General features: G+C 42.0%; 2 long non-coding RNA genes across 3 annotated transcripts in view; one reads left to right on the top strand and one right to left on the bottom strand.

The window, feature by feature from the left end:
- LOC139625162 (uncharacterized) overlaps nucleotides 1-16,712 on the bottom strand; it is a 36,260-nt gene extending 19,548 nt beyond the window's left edge. The window contains exons 1-2 of the long non-coding RNA XR_011691855.1: nucleotides 16,622-16,712; nucleotides 13,241-13,400 (exon numbers count right to left, since the gene is read on the bottom strand). This is a non-coding gene — a long non-coding RNA (uncharacterized lncRNA). The remainder of the gene's footprint in view (nucleotides 1-13,240; nucleotides 13,401-16,621) is intronic.
- Nucleotides 13,574-20,908, top strand: LOC139625161 (uncharacterized). 2 transcript variants are annotated; one of them, XR_011691853.1, is made up of 3 exons: nucleotides 13,574-16,399; nucleotides 16,664-20,317; nucleotides 20,811-20,908. It is a non-coding gene; the product is annotated as an uncharacterized lncRNA (long non-coding RNA). The 2 variants fall into 2 exon arrangements; XR_011691852.1 differs by having other exon boundaries at nucleotides 16,664-20,908.
- The last annotated feature ends 231 nt before the right edge of the window (nucleotides 20,909-21,139 follow it).

Here is a 21,139-nt window from a genome sequence, read left to right as displayed (position 1 = left end):
GTGAACCCTCTTACCTCTCACTCCTGCCCTGTGACAGAGACCCACAGCTGCTGCACGGACATCCCCATCCCTCACTGTCAAAACATGGCACCCACCCAAAGTCCTGTTCAGTAGTAGCTGCCTACTACCTGGGAAAGCTGCCAAGGCCTCCGCAAAGAGATGCTGTACATACAATAGTAGTAGCATCTGACACTAATCCCTCCTCAGCTGTATTATGTGCGTGTGTGTGGGAGGGGTGCATGCTGGATGTGTGTGTGTACCTGACATATAATTTTTTTGTTTTCTGATCAATCGACTGGTGCCGACTTTCCCTTTCGTTAATCTTCTCCTTATGTGGCCTGAGATAAACTGAATCAAATTAGCTCTTTAGCTAATCAGGTCTGAATGACGGCTCTTAACAGCCATCAGCAGGTGGACTGAGAGGACCAGAGGCATCTCAGTACAAAGATCACTTGTTTATGGTCTCTAATCAGGATGATTTATCTTTAGGCCCGCTCATTTGCAGGCTGCTCTGACAGTTCGTAGATACGGGGGGCACCCAATGGGGTTTATTCAAAGTGTCCGACGCAGACAAACCCCTGCAGGCCCCAAACATTGCAGATGTTAGACTGCTGTTCCATCTCATCTGGAGAACAGTTGTCACCTCAGGTTAAGACCTGGCAGCTCTTGCAAAACACCCGTTCAGTTATTGCGAAACAGCAACACTTAGATAACGAGGAAAGCTGCTGCCTGGGAATTCAAATAATCATGTGTCATGTTTTGTCCATTCCTTTCTTTAATCCTTTTCAGAAAAAGAAAAAAAAACCATTGTTGAACTGAGATCGTCCTCATACGCATGTGTTTATTTATGTAGTTGTGTTTATTGCCGTGAATGTCACCCCTACTCTGCCCCATAGTGGCAGCAGCAGGTGTGTATGGGTTCCTAATCACTTGTGTGTTTCCCAGTACATATGTTGTGTGTCTGAGGCCTTTTGGAAGGGGCCAGAAAAAGGGGATGACCCGCAGCTTCACGTGTAACCACTCCATGTGACGTACCTGTTATTGACACTGAGCATTCAACAGGGCTCCTGCGGGACCCTTGAACTTGAGAGGCAGTCCCTGGGAGCAGCACCGGAGGGCTGAAGAGTTCAGCAGAGTTAATGTTCAACCTCTTTTGATCTCTGCCGAGAAGTCGCATTCCCTGAATTCCTCACCAACATTTCCAGCGGTAGAGAGACTATGAATGGTTCTACAGAAGAAAGTTAACACTCTCCCATGCCTTCTTTCTTTTTTTTTTCCTCCCTTTTTGGAAAAGCACTGCAGGGAAAAAGCAGAGCTCAGGGGTTATTAAAGTTTGGAGCTTACTGTCAGGAATTGCTGGAGCTGATTTGCACCGTTTTGACATTTTTCCATTATTGCCTTTACGTTTCTTTTCTCAGAAATGATTGTCTCTTCACCATTTGTGGTACTTATCCCAGAAGTGACCAAAAGAATCAACCATGTTGAATAAGTCATGATATCAGGAAAAACTCTATTAATCATTGCCAGGTACGATGAGCTCATACTTTTGTGATGTTTCATCCTTTTGAAATTTCACTTGTCCTTTCCCTTAATTTGTGTATCTGCCAGCTCTGGTCGGAATGACCCACTGCTTTGAACGCTGGGTAAATTGAGCAATGGGTCAAACAGTGGGTAAATGATACAGGAGCGTTATCTAGAAAGAACAGAAATGCTTATCCTACGCAACCATGTTCCCTCCATGTTTGGACATTTACTGCCTGCTGAGTGTTACTGTGTTACAGCCTCAGACATCAAAGCAACAAATCCTTTTTAATGACAATAAAGAGATCACGCCGGCGGGGGGAATGTGTTTAGTAATTTGCTTAAAATGTCTGCCATGTGGATGCCAGACTTGATTCTAAAAGATAAAACTCAGCAGATGTCACAGCAGAGACGACCAATTTATGGCCTGTATGAATAAAATGACGCAGTGATCTCTCTGAGCGCTGCTGTCGTAAAATGCTGATTGATTGTATGAGATGTTTTCTATTGTTCAAGTGCTGAGCTTAGGAGGTTTACTGTGAGGGTGATTAACTAATGGAGGGACATAATCCCAGGTAAGAGTCAGACGCTGGGGCCCAAAGCACAATGAGCAGCCTTCACTTAACCTCAACTAAAAATGCTGAGATCACAAACCACCAGGCCTCAGTCACCTGGCAGACGTCATTCTTAATAGGCCATCTGTGCTTAATTCTCTTTTTTTTATATATATATATATCAGTATCGATGAGGTCAAACTATTCAGTCACTCACAGTAAAAGAAGTACAGATTAGAAAAACAACAAAATTTTGTGCAGCTGAATTCTTTTTGGGTTTTCCTAGAAAGAATGGGAAAACCGCACGCTCATAACTGTTGCAATCATTTGTTTAAACTTCTAAAGATTGACATTTCAGCGAACTGTGGAATCCAGATGACAGCAGCATGCTGGAACGTCACTCTTCAGATGTGAGTAAAGTAAATAATTGCCTCTGAGATATGAGTGTGCGGCTTTTCCCGTTCTTTTTTTTTTAAGTCTAGCTGCAAGGCAGCACCTCTGTGGTTAGGAAAATCTTCTGTAAGAGGATGAAATAGAGCTGATTGATTTGCCAGTTTTTGTTTTTTGTTTTTTTTTTTTGTTCTGTTTTTTGTTGGTGATGTAAATGAAATTAGTTCAAAAGCTTCACCATAGTTTCAGCATAAAAGGTGTCTTCAGTTAATCAAGCTAATGCTGGCTTCAGTGGTCCCCTGATGTGACTTTACGAACATGACAAAAAGGTCATTTCCAGTGGAAATGCTCCTCAGCCCAAACAGGAGCACCTTCATGTTAAAGAACAAATGGCTTGATGGCTTTATATGGCACCTTTACTCACACCATATGGCCCTTTGTTTCCTGTTTGCCAGTTGTTTCGCCACTCAAACAGCCAAAAGATGAAACAAGCATCTGAGCATGTGCAGAAGCTCCTGTCATCACTGGCCTGAGGGGAAAAGTGGTTTGAACCTGTGAAGTGATTGCTAGATCTTGATGGGCGGCACCTTTCAGACTGACAGGATAGAGGGAGTGTGAAGGGTTGCTGAGCGGGGGGGGGGGGGGGGGGGTTCACTATGAGCTAATGCCTCTGTGGCTTTACAGTGACATCAGGGGACTGGTGATATAATCCTCTTACTGTACACTGTATGCTGCAATGGGTTGGCTAAACTTCAGGCAGGCCTCTCTGGGCTTGGCTGCAGACAGCGGACACGGCAGAGAGAAACACGACAGGCAGCTCTGAGTTCACACATCACACCGGCTGAGACGCTTTGTTCTTAGCTTTGTTTCTTGTTGAATGGACGGTCGCTGCTGGGAACTTTATGATCCCCTTCACAGGTGCGGCAGTCGAGGCCATGTTGAGGATGAGTTACGCTCGATGAAAGGCTGCACCTCATCATCCGTCCATGTATTTTTGACCAACACTGTCCTCGGATGCTCCTCCAGCCGCAGATTTTTTTCTCTGTGTGGCCTTGGGAGGGAGTATAACAGTGTTTGTCTTGCAACTGCAGAGCTATCATTTTTTATGAATGCATTTTACGGTTTTATGAACACATGACTCCCTGAGCTGCCTGCGCTACTAACCTTTATGTTTGATACTGTCTTCTTTAATTCAGGTGGAGTGTTCACTGTGAAGACACACTACAAGAGCTGTCTGGAGTCCAGCAGCCCTTTAAAGGAGTAGTTCAACCAATTTTTCTACTGAAAGAAATAGTTTGACATTTTAGGGGAATACGCTCATTCGAATTCTTGCTGAGAGTTAAATGAGAAGATCGATATCACTGCGATGTCTGCATACTAAATAAGAAGCCACAGGCAGAGGCTGATTAGCTTAGCTTAGCATAAAGACTGGGAACAAGAGGAGACTGCTAGCCTGACTGTGTTGGAAAAAGGTAACATGGTCCACCTATCAGCATGGAGAACCGGTGGTGAAAAGAGCATGAAGAAAGTTGAAAAACGATTCTTATCTTCTGATTTTCAGTAACAGACATTTAACAAAATCATAAAATCATCCCTTCTGCAAACCATCACCTCACCACGGTTGTCCCTCAAATGAAAAAACACAAAAACAGCAACTGCACAGCAGTGGTCTACTATTCAGTAATGAGAAAAGGTGAAATGGAAGTAATCCAGATGTAACTCCCGTTCTGTGAGTAGATGCGTAACCTTTTGTTGCTCTGTACTACGAAGTGAAACACAGTTAATCAGCGGAATATAATTAAGGAACAATTTAGGCTGAAATCATACACACGACCAGCAGGACACACATTATTTTAAACTGAACTTTATGGACTTTATTTTTCAAGGTTTTTAAATTTCTGTGACAAAAGCAAAATTAATTGAGACTGTCCTGTAAAAAAAAAAAAAAGGAGCCCACAGGTCGTCTGTGCAGTTATGTTATTATTATATATTATTATGTAATTATTAAGTTATTATGATGCATAATCATGTTTTGTTGTTAGGTGACATCTAGCAGCCGTATTAATTATGACAGAAGCAAGGGAAAAAGTGTGGAGGCAGTATATAGAGCGACAGAGTCCAGATCAGGAGGAGGTTGGGGTGGACGGATGGGTCGACCAGACACAGGAATATGACACATGAGAGTGATGTTCGAGTCCCATTTAAAAGTAGCTGTTTACGTTGTTTCTATTATCTATGAGTGTTCGACAAACCTGACCACATTGTTATTATTGTAACCATGACAACAAAAACTGTCCACTTGTTTTAACCTAACCAAGTAGTTTTTGCGGCTAAACCTAACCAAGTCACGATATTACTATGGTAACCATGGCGACAAAGATAGGCACGCCACTCTTGGCACAGTCTGTGTTTATTATAGTAGCCATGGCAACCAAGGTCTGGCACGCCTGCTGCTGCAGGGGCGCTATGGGTCATATCAGAGGGTTGAAAAAGACAATAGATGTTTGTTCAGGTTGGAGAACTTGTTGACTTCATTTTGTCCTTGGTGCTCGCAGCACTGAGAAATGTTATCCAGGTTGGAATCATCTACAGACCTTCGATGGGACGACTTTGTTGGTAGAAAATAGCAGCAGATAAAAGCTGTAAAAGGTCTGTGGGTTATCGAGATTAAGATTATTTCTGTGAAGCTTTCCAGATGTCATTTTCTTTTTTGGGATATTTTATGCCTTTACTGGACAGCAACAGTGGAAAGGGAGGAGGAAATCAAAGGAGAGATGGGGTATGAATGTAGCCGCAAACTCAAATGAGTGGAGACAGGTGACAGTAAATGTGATACAACCGCTGTTTTTCTGGAGAATCAATCTGCATCAAGATGCAACCACTGTGCCAGTAAACAACAGGCGTGGGTGTTTACCAACCAGGCTGCTGTTCGCCATCATCACTGCGGCAAACAAAGCTAAAATTAGCTCAGTTTGGACAAGTTAACGTTCTGTAGTGAAGTTAAACCGCAGCATTTAAAGTAACTGAAAACGGTGTGTATCACAAACATGTGGTTTTGTGTCAAGGGCATGTTTGTCTGTGATTTTTTCCAGCTGGAGCGTGCAAAGAAAGCCCACAGCTGGACACAAACCTGGAGCATTTCAATTCAGGGTCAGCCACCTTTAGTTCACCTGGCCCACCTCTCAGTTGTCATCTTTTAACGCTGTGATCTCCCATTTACCGTCATCAAACCGAGGCGGCAGCAAAACATGCGACTACCTCTGCAGGTGAAACCAAAACTAACTCAGTGGCAGGACACAACTAAGTGGGACTTCACAGAATGTTTTTTGGTGATTTGGGTGAACCGAGCCTTTAACACGCTCTCACAGGATTAGAGGTTGCACATGGAGAGACATCAAACTGTGAGATATGTCATCCACTCCCTACAAAGACTTGAATATTTTAAAGAGCTGCAAAATTCACAAAAATCCAAACCACTGCATTCACGCCTCCAACAGCTTTCATGCAATCATGCTTCAGAAAAGCATGGGAGTGGTGGTGGTGGTGGTGGTGGTGTGGGTGTTGTGCGTGGTTGTAGGGGGGCTGGATTCTGCCTGTTTGAGGACTCTCAGTGCTGCTGTTGCAGCTGCTAAATTTCTCACAGTAGCAATTTCAAGGACGCCAAAATGAATTACACGTAGGGAGTCCGCGTTTGGTGAAATCTCTCAGCCTAATCCGCACAATCCAGTCCTCCTCAGCTAATTCCATATCTGCTGCAATTCAAAAAAGTGCTACACACCCATGCATGCACAGGCTGCATTCGCTTATCCTCTCACACCCTTTCTCTCTTTCTCTTTCACAAAATATTTGGTGAGCCCTGATGTGTGATTTGCATGAGCAATAATTAGGAGGATTGGAGATTAAAGGGACTACTTTATGCCTGACTGAAGAGGCGCGCAGTGGGAGGTGTTACTTAATCGACAAGTGCCGTTCAGATGATAAACCAATGAATAACAATTGCTCCCTGATGCATTTTTTTGAGGATATTATTCGGGCTGTTAAGGGTAAGAAACACAAGACAAGCAGGCTTCAGCAGCTATCAGAGAGCTGGTTGGTGGTGCAGCAGGGAGTGTGAGGAGATTGATACCAGAGCTCAAGTGTGTGTGTATGTGTGTGTGCGTGTGTGTGTGTGTGAACCAGCAGCCTGTCTACATTTGCTCCATCCTTCACCCTGCTCTTATCCCACAAGGCCTCGGTGCCTTTCTCTTCTGCTGGCGTCTTATCAGGGGACGGCTCGTCAGGGACACACGTGCCATCGTTCTGACACTGACCGTGGGTCATTGAAATGCAAACAGAGGACGCACTAAACCAAATGGGGTCGAAGAGCAGCAAATATTTGGCCAAGACCTTTTTTCACTGATGGAGCCGGCCTGTTTATGGTCGATGAAACAAGGTTAGAGCAGATGGCCATTCAGAGCACACAGCATTCATTTGAACTGTCTTCAAATCAAATAAAGCCGATACCACTACTTGTAGAAACAGGACCGTCCAATCTCCTCTCATTAAAAATTGAACGGGAGGAAGGTCTGTGTTAAGAGCTGGGATAAAATGATTCATCTTATATCCAATACAGTGTGAAATTAATGATTTTAAAAGATAGTTTTCCACTGATAGAGCTGCATATTACTCAATGAAAGTCAGTGAAGAGAGGAAACTGTGCAACTGGGATACAAGCTGACCCTAAAGGGAAAAGGCCGTTTTATTAAAGGTCATCAAACTGTCACATCCAGAGGTTCAATCATAGTCAGGCTAACTACAGGAGAGGAGCTCCCTCTATCTACCAAAACCAAAAGAGAGATAGGGGTTGATGCTCATACACATGCAAGATGCAAAGATGTTATGTTTATTAATGTATTCATTACCAATTCCACATCTGTTTCTCGAAGCCTTTAATTGTGGTTTTGTGATTAACAGTGTTTTTCTCTCTTCTTCCATCTACAGTGTGTGTATCTGTTTATCTCTGTGGTGAGCTGAGTGAGTTGTATTGAATTTACATAACATAACAAAGGGTCCCATTTTTATTATTATTATTTTTTTATTATTATTATTACCATTTATTATTTCCTCTCAAAGGATATTTGATTTGTATAAATATAGCATAATGAAAATCAAAAGGAAGATGAAGAGGAAATTTCCAGTGGAATAAAACTATTCTATGAGCGATCAGAGACACAAAAGTTAGGGCCTTAATTATTCTCAGGTCTGAGAACAGATAGTGAGTTTTGTTTGTTTATGGTTTGCCTTACTTTTCACACAACACCTCTTTATTATTGCAATTTCCTGACACATCCTGTTTTGTAAAGCAAACTAGGGATTTTTTTTACACCCACTGGCACCAACCTCCCACTGACTGCTGCTTTCACTGAATTTTAGCACTTGCAGAAACTTAACACTGAGCTTGACTGTGGGCTGCTGCGGGGAAACAAAGTCACATGTAAGTGCTTTTTTTTTTTTCTTGTTAAAACCTGGTGCCTACATTTCCCATAGTGCACCTCAACCTATGACACACGCAGCAGCACTGTAAACAGACTTGTAAAATCGGTGGAGTTTCCCTTTAAAGTGCTCCGAAAAATGGAAACTGAAACATCTACTTTTACATTTCCATGACAACAGGGCAAACTCCACGTACTGAGGAAGACTGTGTGATTTCATCAAAAGCTCCATGACTAATGGACCTGATGGCAAGTTTGTGTCAAAGGTCAAGAATTAACTTCCAATCTCAACTCATTAACATATCTGTTTTTCTGTATATAAATCCTTGAGAATACCTGAGACTTAAAAAAATATAGTATAGTTTATTATAATGTAAACAAGCTTTTCTCCATCTACTGGTTTTCACCCCAGTATTACAGGTTGTTATCCAGGTGTATGGAAAATGATCATGTGGCCAGACAGCCGTGACATATTCTCTGTCATAACATCAGGCCTGGAGAGCTCTGTTGTGATCCGACTGCCTCACTCCCTGGGAAATGATGCTTTTGACATTTATAGCTGCAGCACATCCATCCCTGACGCACTTGTTGTTTGCTCTTTGTTTTATTGAGCGTGATGAGTCAGTCTTTCCCCTCTACTGTCCAGAGCAGCCAACTCTGTTACCACGGCGATATATCCTCCAGACAGCACCCGCAAGCACGATTGATCAAATGGTCGATGTGACCCGGCGGTGGCACAAAGGACGGCACAGTCATAGTTTCTACCTTTTTCATTTTAGGGATTCAGATGACGTACGTTGCCAGAGCATCCCTCGGTGAACGAGCAGTGATGATGCTGGTTGACAATTATCAGCTGGTGGCTGTTTCATCGATTGAGGATGGGACTTTTTGACCTACTGGACTACCTGTGTCACTGTGCTGTCGACTGGCTCATTCTGGACGTCAGCTGTTTTCACATTTGGCTTAGTTCTGATCTTTACAAAGATCATCCAAACTAAAGACTGGAGCAAACACAGAAAGCTGAATGATTGTCCCTTGAATTTATATATTTTATTTAAACTGGATTCAAAAACACTTCAGACCTACAGTCCTGCTGTCTGTGCATAGTATGTGGTCTTTGTTCTTGTCCCCTTTTATTGTGAGTTTCTATACCATTACAAATATATTCTCTTGCTACACACAGATGGACCTCAGGCAGGAGCTGTTTTTTTTTTGTTTTTTTTGTCATTTACACAGCACCCAACCCTTGAATCATTTTCATGGAATTCAGACCAGAAATCCACTAAGTGTGTGTGATGGTGCAAAGCCATGGCTGAGCAGAGGATGTACGTCATGTAATGCTGGTGTTCAATCATCTCTGACGATGCTGAGGCAATAATAGTGTAATTTTGATCTCTACTCTGCATCATAACCTCAATGATACCTTTAAATGTAACTATTCTGAGAATTTTCCCATAAATCTGAACTTTTTTTTTCAAAGAAAATGATATTTAAAACAAACTGGTGATAGCAGGAATCTCAGAGATAATATCTCAAAAACCTGGGTGAATAACACCATAATTATCTCCATGGCTAAATAAAACTAGCACTGTGGTTCCCAACCTGGGGGTCAGTATCCTTACAAGATGATTCAGAAGAACCTACCTGAGGTTCTGCAGAAATATCTATTAATTTCTGTCAGGCATTTCTTTGATCTTTGGCCTCAATATATCATTCAGATAAAACAAAATGATGGATTTAGGAAACTAGTCAACATATCTTTTAGCAATCTTTCCCTAACCTTATCTAAATAGTTGTATTAAACTTACGCCTGAACCACAGAGGAGGCAGATGAGACAGTGGTCACATAAATCTGAGCGGTTGCATTGTGGCGGTTTTGAGGTGATTTTTTTCTGATCTGAGGAGGACATCAGACTGCTTTGTTTTAAAAATGCATTAACTTATTTTTTGGGGGAAATACAACAAGCTGCAAACAACGCTGACACAATGTCATTTTACAGAGTCATCATGGCAAACGTGTTTGCTAAGCTTATTTACAGAAACACTATCATTCATATGGACTCATGTTTCTGGTCACCTGATGCTTGTAAATCAAATATTCACCCTCGTTTAGCTCTGTTTTTGGTCTCTACCAGCTCCTGGGAGAAATATCTGACTCTTTAGCTGCTAAATGCTACGTTCACTATGTTCACCGGCTAGTTGCTAACTTTGCCTGTCTGCTGTTGGTTGCGTACAGGGGCTTACTGGAGCTTCCTCGCTTAAAACGGCTGCCTGCTGTGGCCAAAAACAATGAGACACGAGAGCGGTAAGGGTGAAGCAAATCAGTAAATTTGCTGGCTGGAAACCAAAACAATGAGCTAAAGAGAAGAGCTTAGAAGAGCTCAGGGGAATAACAGAGCTGTTTGATAAATTATCTGTGGGTGCATCGCTGCAAGTTGCACAGTTATGTGATTTTTTTTCCCAATCTAAAAATATTGATTAGCGCAGCTTTAAGGTGTAAAAAGCCCCCCCAAAAAAGAAGAGTAAGGGACCATTGCACTGAAGGTAATGAAGAAAGCTGTGTAACATTTCTAAACTAAACTAGACCTGTTGTTCTACAGTTCTAAATAGCTTTAATAAAAAATGAGAATAGAGAAAGACAACCCATTTACACAACCCAACACAAAGCAGTCTTTTTTTTTTTTTTTTTTTGGCCGAAGAACAGAAGTCTGAACTGACAAGAGGGAATCTGGCCTTTGTTTGGTTATCATCTGTAGCTTTAATGAGGATACCACACACACGGGCAGTATTTTAACAGGCTGTTTTAAGGCCTAATGAAGGGAGTGTTGGGTCAGACCGAACAGTAATGAGGCGGGCTGCTTAGGGACGCTGCCTTCGATCACCCATTCATCAGCACATTCCTCTCAGCTTCACACACACTTTCTATTTTGTCCCTATCTCTCACTGTCTCCCTCATTTTCCCTCCCCTGTAATTACACAGCAAATTCTCCCCACAGGCAGCCGAGTGCGGACGTTCGCAGAACACACACATGCACACATACACGCTAACCACACGTTTATACACTTTCCCTCATCCTGTCAAGGTAGTCAGGAAGAGGCCATTTCCTCATCACTCTCTAAGTAGTGGTGCTGAGTGAGACGAGAGCAGGCAGAGGCGGAGACGTTCAAACATACAGAAAGAGGCAGAGGTAGCCATTAGTGGAACATCTTGGGAATAAGTGCGTCTCCACAAAGCAGAGGGTGTTGGTGTTTGAGTTTCCTTTTCACTCTAATCTCTCTGAGCGGTTTGAGTAAGCATCCATCCTCTACTGCACAGATTAAATGTTTCCACCTTTGTTTTTTTGCACTTTGGTCATTTCACAGCGTACCCTTCACAAACAGAGCAACTGCTGAAAAGACTCTCAGACAAAAGCAATTACATAATGCAGAAGACCCAGCATAGCACAGCTGTCAATAAGAAGTGTGGATGCAGCTTGAATAGTGGCATTTGATTCAAAATCAAATGCAGGAAGAGACAGAAAGTTTAAGACAGACAAATAGATGATTTACCCACAGATACATGCTTTACACAGACACCTGCGAGACAAAAAGGAAGATTCATCTCCCACACGGTTGAGATTCAAACCATTTAATGGTGAAATATGCCAGTAACCATAGAGGTGGCAGATCAGATAACTGTTTTTGAAAGCAATGAAAATGTTTTGCCATCCCACATCTGAAAATGCTCAGATAGATTGTTTTGGAAGGAAATAACAATCCTTTTGATTTCATATTTTCACACCAAACCTGGTTCTTTTACAGACACAAAATTGTCTCCTACAAATCCTGTTTGATTAACATCTGCTAAAAACTACAGAGCCGTTTTCTAAAGGAAACTATGAGCTTTTGACCCATTTTTAAGGTTTACAATCAGTTTGTGGTTAAGTGCCACAGGCAGAGCAGGGAAGTCAGAACATATTGAGACGACACAAACACGTTGTTGGTTTGGTAATGGGTAATGTCATGCCAATACAAAATGACATGCAAATTCAACTCTGACTCCTATAAATTACATTTCTATATAACTAAACTGCAACAGCAAATATGTTTTGAAGAAAACGTACTTGCAATCTGATTTCATTTTCTTAACGTAATCAGGAAATATTGTTCCTTTATGTATTGATACTGAACATATTGTGCCAGTAAAACGTTCACAGACAACACATTTGTTTCCTGCAAAAATATCCTGTCTTGCATTACAATATCCACTCGTAATGACTGAATGAAATGTTATGATGCTTTTTATGTTTTAGCATTTGGTTAAGGTTAGCGATGGATAGTGGTGATAGACAGTTACCAAAACCATCTTTCCCCAACCTTAACCAAAGGGCTTCTATTGCCTAAACATAACCTCAGACAGGACTGTAAACGTGAACCGTGGTCTCTGACGTGACAGTCGTCTGCACCTGTCGCCCACCCCAACCTCGTTGTGGATCCGCTGCTGTTCGTGCCATTTCTAGTAGACTTGCTGGCAAACTGGTTCTCCAGTGCGCTTAAGATTGTTAACTATAAACAACCAGCACCATTCTGCACATGGACACACCTGCTATAGTCAACCAGCTCTTCAGTCCAATGGAAACATCTAAAACACAGTCCACTAATGCCTTCATAATATACATCAAAGGAATATACGCTATAAAAGATGCAGGCACCCTTTGGGCCAGTCAATAACAAGATGAATCATCCCCCCAAGAAACACAAGCAGTTAGTGACTGATAAGATTTTTCTAAGAACTATTTTGACATTTTAGCAGGCAGCGTTACTCCTGTGGCCATCTGCCAGTCAGTCATAAACAAGCATTTTCCACTGCCATTGCATAACAACAGTCAACAGTTTGTCTGCAGTAAAGAGCCACTTCACTGGTGCAATACTGAAACCAAGCCCATCTGTAACTTTTCAAACTGCCTAACAGTAAATAACAGTGTTGTCTGCATAAAACTTAGATGAGGCACGTTGAAACTGACAACCCGCTGAGGAGAGACGCCTGCAGCGCAAATCAATTGAACACATTGAGCCGTTAACAGAAAGAAGGTAGCAGCCACGCTCACACCCTGATCTGACAGATGTACTACATAAAATTCAAAGTTTATACATCACGGGCCCCATAAACCTGTCATGTGCGCCGGTTACACAGCTATCCCGGTCCTACACACAATTAGCCTGGACATCAAATCAATATCCTTCTGCTCAGTTACCCTGTGAGTGACTGATGCCGAGACATGTAGGGAGGAAATAATACACTCATGAGACAGGACGACATCTGACCTCAGTGTTGATATCGTCCTGTTTCTTTGAGCTTCTGAAGAGCCGACTCTAACTTCACATTGGTCTTAATTGATCCTTCTCTTTGTGTCTCCTGCAGATACTGGACGTCTTCCTCACTTGCTTCTTCACTAAGCCAAGACTGAGGGCTTCTCTTGATTAGCTGTATGTGTGAGACAGAGACAGTGTGAACAAGAAAATCATTTGATCGGGGACATTATTAGAGCTGCTTGTCAGCCTGTCAGGACCAGTCATTTATTCCTGTCGAGGAGAAGGTCACCAGCTGTCTTTTTACCTGTGCAGAGCTGAGATAGCAGCGAGGAGGATTCTCAATTATTGTGCCAGTGACAGGAGAGTGATTATTTGGGAATCGCCTCTCAGTGACTCTCAGTTATTAAGCCAATTTCCTCCTCTTATGAATTTTACTGTTTCAAATTAAGCACTTACTGAGGCTGTAAGTCACTGCTAACGACATTGTCGTTCTTCCTCCATAAAAATACGCCTTAATCCAGCTTTAGTGGGCTATCATGAAGTTGTAAGAGAATAACCAATCATAACATATTTTTGGCAGTGCTAAAGAAATATAATTATATGTTTAATAGTCATTTTTACTAATGATTTATCCGCAGCGGCTATGGCCCGTGTTTACCAGGAGCTGCGACAGGTGTGACAGTTGGTATTGATTCATCCATAGAGCCGAGTGTATAGCCAATAGCCAATGGTGGAGCTTAGAAACACCGTCCAGACTGACTGCTGGGAAGCAGGTGGGCGTCAGCTGCCCTCATACATCACAGCACTAACAGCCTCTTCTGCAGACAGTGGGGGTAAAAAGGGGCTTGGGTCGAGAGCTGGAAAAAATGTCAATAGAAATTAGACAAAAAGAGAGAATGAGAAAAACAGAAAGAGAGGGAACAGAGAGGCCTGAAAAACAGATCAAACTGGTGAAAAAAAAAGAGAAAAGAAAAGAAGGTGATGTCAGAAGAAAAAGCCGGCTGTAAGTAAAACAAAGGAGTCAGCTGCTGGAGTCGTGCATGAACAGCTGGTGCCAAAAACAGAGTCGAGGACAAAGTGGGTTCTGTTTGGACTGGAGCAGGGCCAAAGCTGGGCCGGGTTAGCAGGCAGGGGAGTGCTGCCAACTCCAGAAGAGGCCTACGGGAAGATCATTATATAACCGAGAAGGGAAACCTCACAGGCACAACAGAGATGCTCTTGACTCCCTAATGATATGACTCGGTTTAAACCCATGTCAAAGGGGACGGCAGGGAGACGTTAAAAAAGAAAGAAAGGCATCTATAAAAAGACAAGCAAGAAGGAAAAGAGGACAGTGGAGAATGCAGACTATTGTTTATCCATTAACCACTGCTGCAGAAACCATGGTGCCTGTGCTTCTTCACCACACACTGATTCATATGAATATACAGTGTAATTACATTATATGGAAAGTCTGCCTCTTACAGTACAGGTACCAGGGTTTGGATGGAAAATGTTACAAAAAACTGTCCATTTTGATTCACTCTTCCCACTGTCACCAACTTGTTTGCAGAGAAAACGTTTAAAGAAATGTGGTTTTGATTCCCTGCTCTGTTTCTCCTCTTGAAAAAAAAAAAAAAAAAAAGAGTTTGTTTTGGATAGAAAGTGAAAATCATCTTTTTTTTGTCACCCCAGAGTCTTATAAAGAAAATATTTCTTTCATGAAATCCAACATGTGGTGTGAGATAATGAAATCAGTGTCTCACATCAAACAGAAACAGCATCGTTATGGCTCAAGCACTGACTCACTTTGCTCCGTTTTCAAGCTGTTGAATCAGAAAAAAGTTTTTGGTGCCATTTAGTAAGTGGTATTACACAGACACACATCATCTAGCTTTGCCTCGGTGAACTCCATGCTCATTCTGTTTTTTGACAGCATGCCAGCCGTCCTCATATACGGCCCAGTAGCCATTCTACAGCATCGCCTCACTTATCTCCGACTAATATCCTCCCTGTGCATTTAAACTCAAAAGCCATTGTTCCTGCCTGTCTGAGATCCAGGACGGGTTAAAGACCCTGACGTTTGGAACTTTTTTTCTATGAAGACTCAACTTCTCTGTAAGCTCTTTCATTAGGTTTTGAGGCACTGAGCCAACTTACAAGCTACAGAATTACATAAGAGACGCCTTTTAGAAACACTGGCTCATTTTGCCTGCGTGTTTCCATGTAGTAAAAGTTTTATTTTACAGCTCTGATTGATACATGATGAGTACTGTACAGTGGAGTGTTCAGCCTGGGGCTTATGAAATAAACTATTTCATTGTCAATTCTGTTGTAGACGGAGTATATGATTATGGGCCCCTGGGCAGAAGCATGTAAAAAGCCCCCCCACCCCCTTTTTATATAGAAGCAACTGAACACAGACAAATTATGTGTGTTTTTTTGTACCTTTTTGCACCTTTTTGCAGTCATTTTATGTCTTCTTTGTCTCTTTGTGGATATTTTTGCATCTTTTGTGACTGTTTTGCATCTACTTATTCTGAATATGACTTTGTAGTTGTTTTGTATTTATTCAACATCATTTTTTTGTCTCTGTCTTAATGGTCATTTTGCATCTCTGTGGTCACTTCTCATGCTTTTGTGGCGGTTTTGCATCTTTCTGTTGTTGTTTTGTAGTTTCTTAGGTCTTTGTAGTCATCCGACTGACTTCCCAACTAGAAATGTTAACCATCAGCCCCCCTGACTCCCACTTGGCCAGCGCCTGGTGGGCTCGTCCAGTAATCCATCCACAGATCCTGTCATGTTTAATAAGAATCTGACAGTTGCTTGGAAGCGCAGCGTGCCTTCAGTTACTGAACTCTTGGATGAATCTGTGCAGCAAGCCTCTTTGTGGCTATTTTTTCCCCACCTGTTCTGATTTCTTGGTGTGTTTTAACCAGTTCTGTTGAATCCATCTGAAGCTGCATCCCCGGACAGCTGCACGAGGCAGCTGCTGGTCTGTAGAAAGAGTGCAAACTCCCAACAGTCTGTGGATTCATGCTGCACTTCATGCTCACCCACTGATGGGATGGCAGTGGGGCGCTTGCCAGGACATGCCTAGACTTGTTCCTAATTGTTCATTTGGGGGCTCAAATCCTGCTTAAGCCTTATCTATTTTTTCATCTTGGGTGCACGCAGCTCCTCAGCATAAAGGTGATTATCTTTGAGAAGCAGTGATGTCAAGTTGACATTAAGGTAATGAAGGTAAAGTCAAGTGCGTTTTGGAGGTTTGCAATGTCAAGTGCGTAGCCTGCAGCAAGGTGTTGTTGACCTCTTTCCAACTGAACACCCACTGACACATATTAACACCCCTCATTTCACCACAAATATATTTTAAAAAGTTGCACAAAATACGGACTTATATGGTGTGCTCACCGCCTTCATTGTTGGTTATGCTCCCTTTTATCTGTTCTGCAGGTGACAAGCTGCTGGAGCGTGCAGTGAGGTGTTAACATGATGAGCGCTGCAAAACGGTGAGGTTTGCTGGCGAGGACAGATACTCCTGAGTCAGACTGGATTGGGAATACTGCAGCAAGTCAAACTGAATCAGTGTGATCAACAGTCCCACTGACTGCTGATGGATGGCTTGGCAGCGCTGGCAGTATAAAGACTTCTGTTGCAAGGCATGATATCAATCACAGGGACATTTCAAAAATGATAATTCATAATGCCACTCCTATTTATGTCCATTTGCTTTTAACTGTAAAAGAAGGGGGCACAGTCAGAGTAATTTACCCGGCTGATGTGTTTCTTCACTGTCTGGTGGCAGTAACACTGGTGTCAGATAATAAGGACAACTTAGACAACATCTGCTGCTAATGGACACATCATCAATAAACAACCCCTGTACTCATATTTCATTAGCTCTCAAAGCAGGAATACTCAAAATGATGTCTCTGTTATTCGTACTCTTTACTTTCCAGTGAGGCGGCAGTAAAAGTCAGTAAATCGTGACAGCAGCAGACATAAAACACTCTAATGGACACCAACTCTCCTGAAACAGTCCCACTTTGAATTTAAATCACCGAATGCCAGAATGAGAAATGTGTTTCGGCATTTTCTTGAGGGTGTTGCATATCTTGTTGCAATATTATTACACGCTGTAGTGGAGTGCATTTTGAATGATGTATTAATAAACACAGCAAACAAAACACAAAGTTTCACCAACTTCCAAGCTGAATTAGAGGATGCAGAGAACATTTGCACTGGCTGAAATGATTAGAGTTCATTTGGACTTCTTTTAAAGGAGCTATATGTACGATTTGCTATTGCTACATAGCCGACGTTAGCATTAACAGCTGTTTGTCTCCAGGTTTGGAAAGCAACGCCAACGTTAACTCTTATCTCTATCTCTGTCTTCTGAAGTTAGCATGCTAACCAGCTAGCCCCAGCCCGCTCTGTCACCTTTCAATAGCGACTCACTGTAGCCTCCAGTCTGCCCTGAAGACGTAGCGCTGCTCAGAGGGTGTATTATAACCTGATGGTATAATAAAGAAAATGATGAAACTATCACGCCCCACCCGCCCTCAGCCATACCACATGATCTCACTGGCAAATTTGTAATGTTTTTAGTCCATCTGCCTTCACATCAAGACGTGACTTCGTGAGTTCTACAACCTAAATAAACATATAGCATTTCCTGAATTAGCACATTTACGGCAGTGAGTTTTAACAATGTCAGATGACCTCCTCCTTTGCTCCTGTCATAATTACTACGGCCATTAGGGAGTTTTACTATGGGTCTTAAAAAGCGACCTATGGGGTGGATTTTGATGGGAGGACAGTCTCAGACATGAAAGGCGTAAAATACACTGGAGACAAATTGGTTTTCTAATAAACATGAGACAAAAAGGAATGAGTAATCTATTGTGCGGTTTCTAGATAATAACTTTATCTAAATGTTGGGAATTTTCTTTTAGGTATTACAGCTGTACAAAAGTACTGTTTTGAGTCGCAACTTAGTCTTGGTGCTCAGTGTGTTTTTAAGTGCCTTCATTTTGCTTGTCTGTCTATGCATAAGACAAAAAAACAAAAAATATATTTTCATAGAAAGTGTTTCAACATCAAACCACTCGAAGAATGTCAGTTTCTTTGAGCTATCTGATCTACATATGATATACAAGTTCCTGAAAGTCTGGCAAATTGAGTAATAACCCAGCTTAACATAATGGATTGCTTTAAAATGCAGTCCTCCCTCTATCAGACCTCACAGTACTGAATCAGAGCTGGAGACCACGCTGAAACTGAATTGGAGTATTTTCTCAGAAAGTCGGGGGCTTCTTTTTGATCATTTGCCTTCGCCCCACAAGCTCCTCGCGCACACTCAACACCTCGAGCGAGCTGGCAGTTCAGCTAGGAAAAGGTTTCTGCTCCTCTCAGTCAGCGGACTCACTCAGTTGCACCACAATCCGTTCTTTGTTTTCTTTCACTCTAATGGCTTCTTTATCATTTCTTCCTCTGTTTAAAGGGCATGCAGTACTTGACTGGCTGTAAATCTGTTTGGAGACTAATCTGCCACTACCTACCAGCTGCTCTCTTGGCACTTGCCGGAGCCAACATTCCCGTTGCCATGGAGATAACCAGTCACGCCAGTTACACATAAGGCCTGGAGCTGTGCCGAGCAGGCCGTGTGTAGTGAGCGCGTGCATGCTCGTGTCTGTGCCCGGAGAGTGTGCGTGTGTATTATTAGAAGTCAAACCGTGTGGTGTGTCAACCGCCAGAGAAAGAAAAGGTTCATGATTAACTGCCATTACCAGCTGTTTGTCAGTCTGAGCCAGTTAAGTGGTTACACACTGTACAGTGCTCCTTTCTGTACACAATGTGCACAAGAGAGTTGGCCAGAGTCCGTTGAACGTTGCCTTTTGTGTGATTGTCTAATTGTGTAACACAAATTCTGTGCAGGCCTCTATCCTGCCTGCAGGCACTGGGCTGATGGGGCCAGACACTGTGGAAAAAAAGGCTCCTATATGGTCCCTACTACCACAAGCGTCACCTGCGGTATTTGTTCTGTCACCTGCATCACACAATTGAGCCAGTGCTTGCAGATGATGTTCAGATTTAAGTTCAGGGGGTTTTGTGTTAGACTTGGAAAAGGTCATTAACGATATGTAAACATTTTGGGAGGTACGTTTATTTCTTTCTTGTCATCTCTCACGTAAATATGAAGCACAGTCTATAGTGCATTATATGTGGCTGAACAAATATTGTCACAGATTCCACAGTATTTGTTTGATCAAATTAAATCAAAATACATCATATTCAGCTGTTAAAGGTGCCTGCTTTTTTTTGCTTTCATACCCACATTTCTTTGCAACATACATAGTTTTAGTCAGTTTTTAAGAAATGTGTAATTGAACCACCTTCTTATTCTAAATTTATAGGACCCAGGTATTTAAAATTAACTTTGCTACAACCCTGGTGGTGGCATAAATCTGCAAAGTTTTAATTTGGTGCCACAAATGTAGAGCCAGTATTGCAAAGATTTGCCTCGGTGTACAACACTTGTGCAGTGTTTATGATCACGTTGCAAACTTCAGTGCTGTTCTTGCCGCATTTAATGTGCAGCCATTAGCCACTGAGGTTACATGGTTTTTTGCAATGTGTCCTCAAGTGAAAGATGGAAGTTCATTTTGAAACGAAAAGCATTTTGTGCTCTTTACAGCACAAGCCCCAGGCCTTGAGCGTGTAGCCGCAGCCAAAAACGTGTCACGTATCGAGCTTTTGATGTATTAAAAAAGCTGTTTGCGAAAGGTGTTGAATCTGAAGCCTCATTGCATTTAACTTAAGCTGCTGTGAGTCACACACACACACCAAAAAAGAGAGAAAAGCTATTGTTGTCCATCAGCCCCGGATGGCACGTATAATATCTGCACCTCTCTTCTCGATTTCCCTGTGTTTTCTAGGTACACATGGGGCCTTTCACTGAACACGTCTTGTGAAATGTGCAGGGAGGAAACTGCTGTGGTTTGGTTGCTGCGGAAGTCAGGTGAGAGCATGTGCTCCGTGTGTGCTCTCTGGCAATGACATCACACATTCCATGACGTCGAGGTGGCAACAGTGGAAGGCAGAGAGGTGAGGGGGTGGGCACAGACACCTCGGAGCTCAATCAATCCTCGTCAAGCCTCAAAAAACCTGCGAGGGAAAATATATAAAGGGAAAACCCTGTTGTTCCCAATATTGTCTATTTGTCCCCCACTGTCAGATGATATCACACTTACAGCGTAATTCTGTATAAGCTTGTTTCATTGATTCACTTAAGTACTATCGCGTTTATTTTTAGTGCGGCATCAAAATACAAGGATTTTACTTTACAGCTGCAACAATGCATCAAATTGTAATATTCCAGATGACTAATTTACATATTTGATAACAGTAACTCTTTATAATATAGTCTGCCTTGTAATAGCATTTATACACATAAAAAGTTCAAATAAACAAGAATCTATAACAGTGACCCGTCCAGAGCTGAGTCCAACACCACCGAGGCACGTGTTATGTTACAGAATAATAGAAGTCTAAATAACAAGTATAATCTATTTATCACTTTCTTTTCTTTTCTTTACAGGCAGCCAGTCTAAAAAAAAACCTTCCTGATGTCATTTGCCACAGATGACATCATGTGTGAGGTTGTGCTTTTTTCAGTATTAAACTGTGTGAAAGATCTTTGTGTTTTGCCAATAATTCTAGAGCTGACGTCAATGACACCTTGAAATTGGTTGTTCATCTTTTGACAAATGGATGTAAACAAATATATGAAAAAGTTCAAATATTTTCAATAAAAGGGGAATAGAATATAATCTATTCCAAAGGAGTGTCAAAGGAGTGACGTTAAGCCTTTTTTAATGATAAATGAATATAATTTGTTATGTTTTTCAATTGTCATGCTCCTACTTA

Source organism: Trachinotus anak, unplaced genomic scaffold, assembly GCF_046630095.1.
Source record: "Trachinotus anak isolate AG129_WGS33_773 ecotype Australia unplaced genomic scaffold, CSIRO_AGI_Tana_v1 ptg000009l, whole genome shotgun sequence".
Lineage (NCBI taxonomy): Eukaryota > Metazoa > Chordata > Actinopteri > Carangiformes > Carangidae > Trachinotus > Trachinotus anak.
This window is presented reverse-complemented; position numbering and strand designations above follow the sequence as displayed.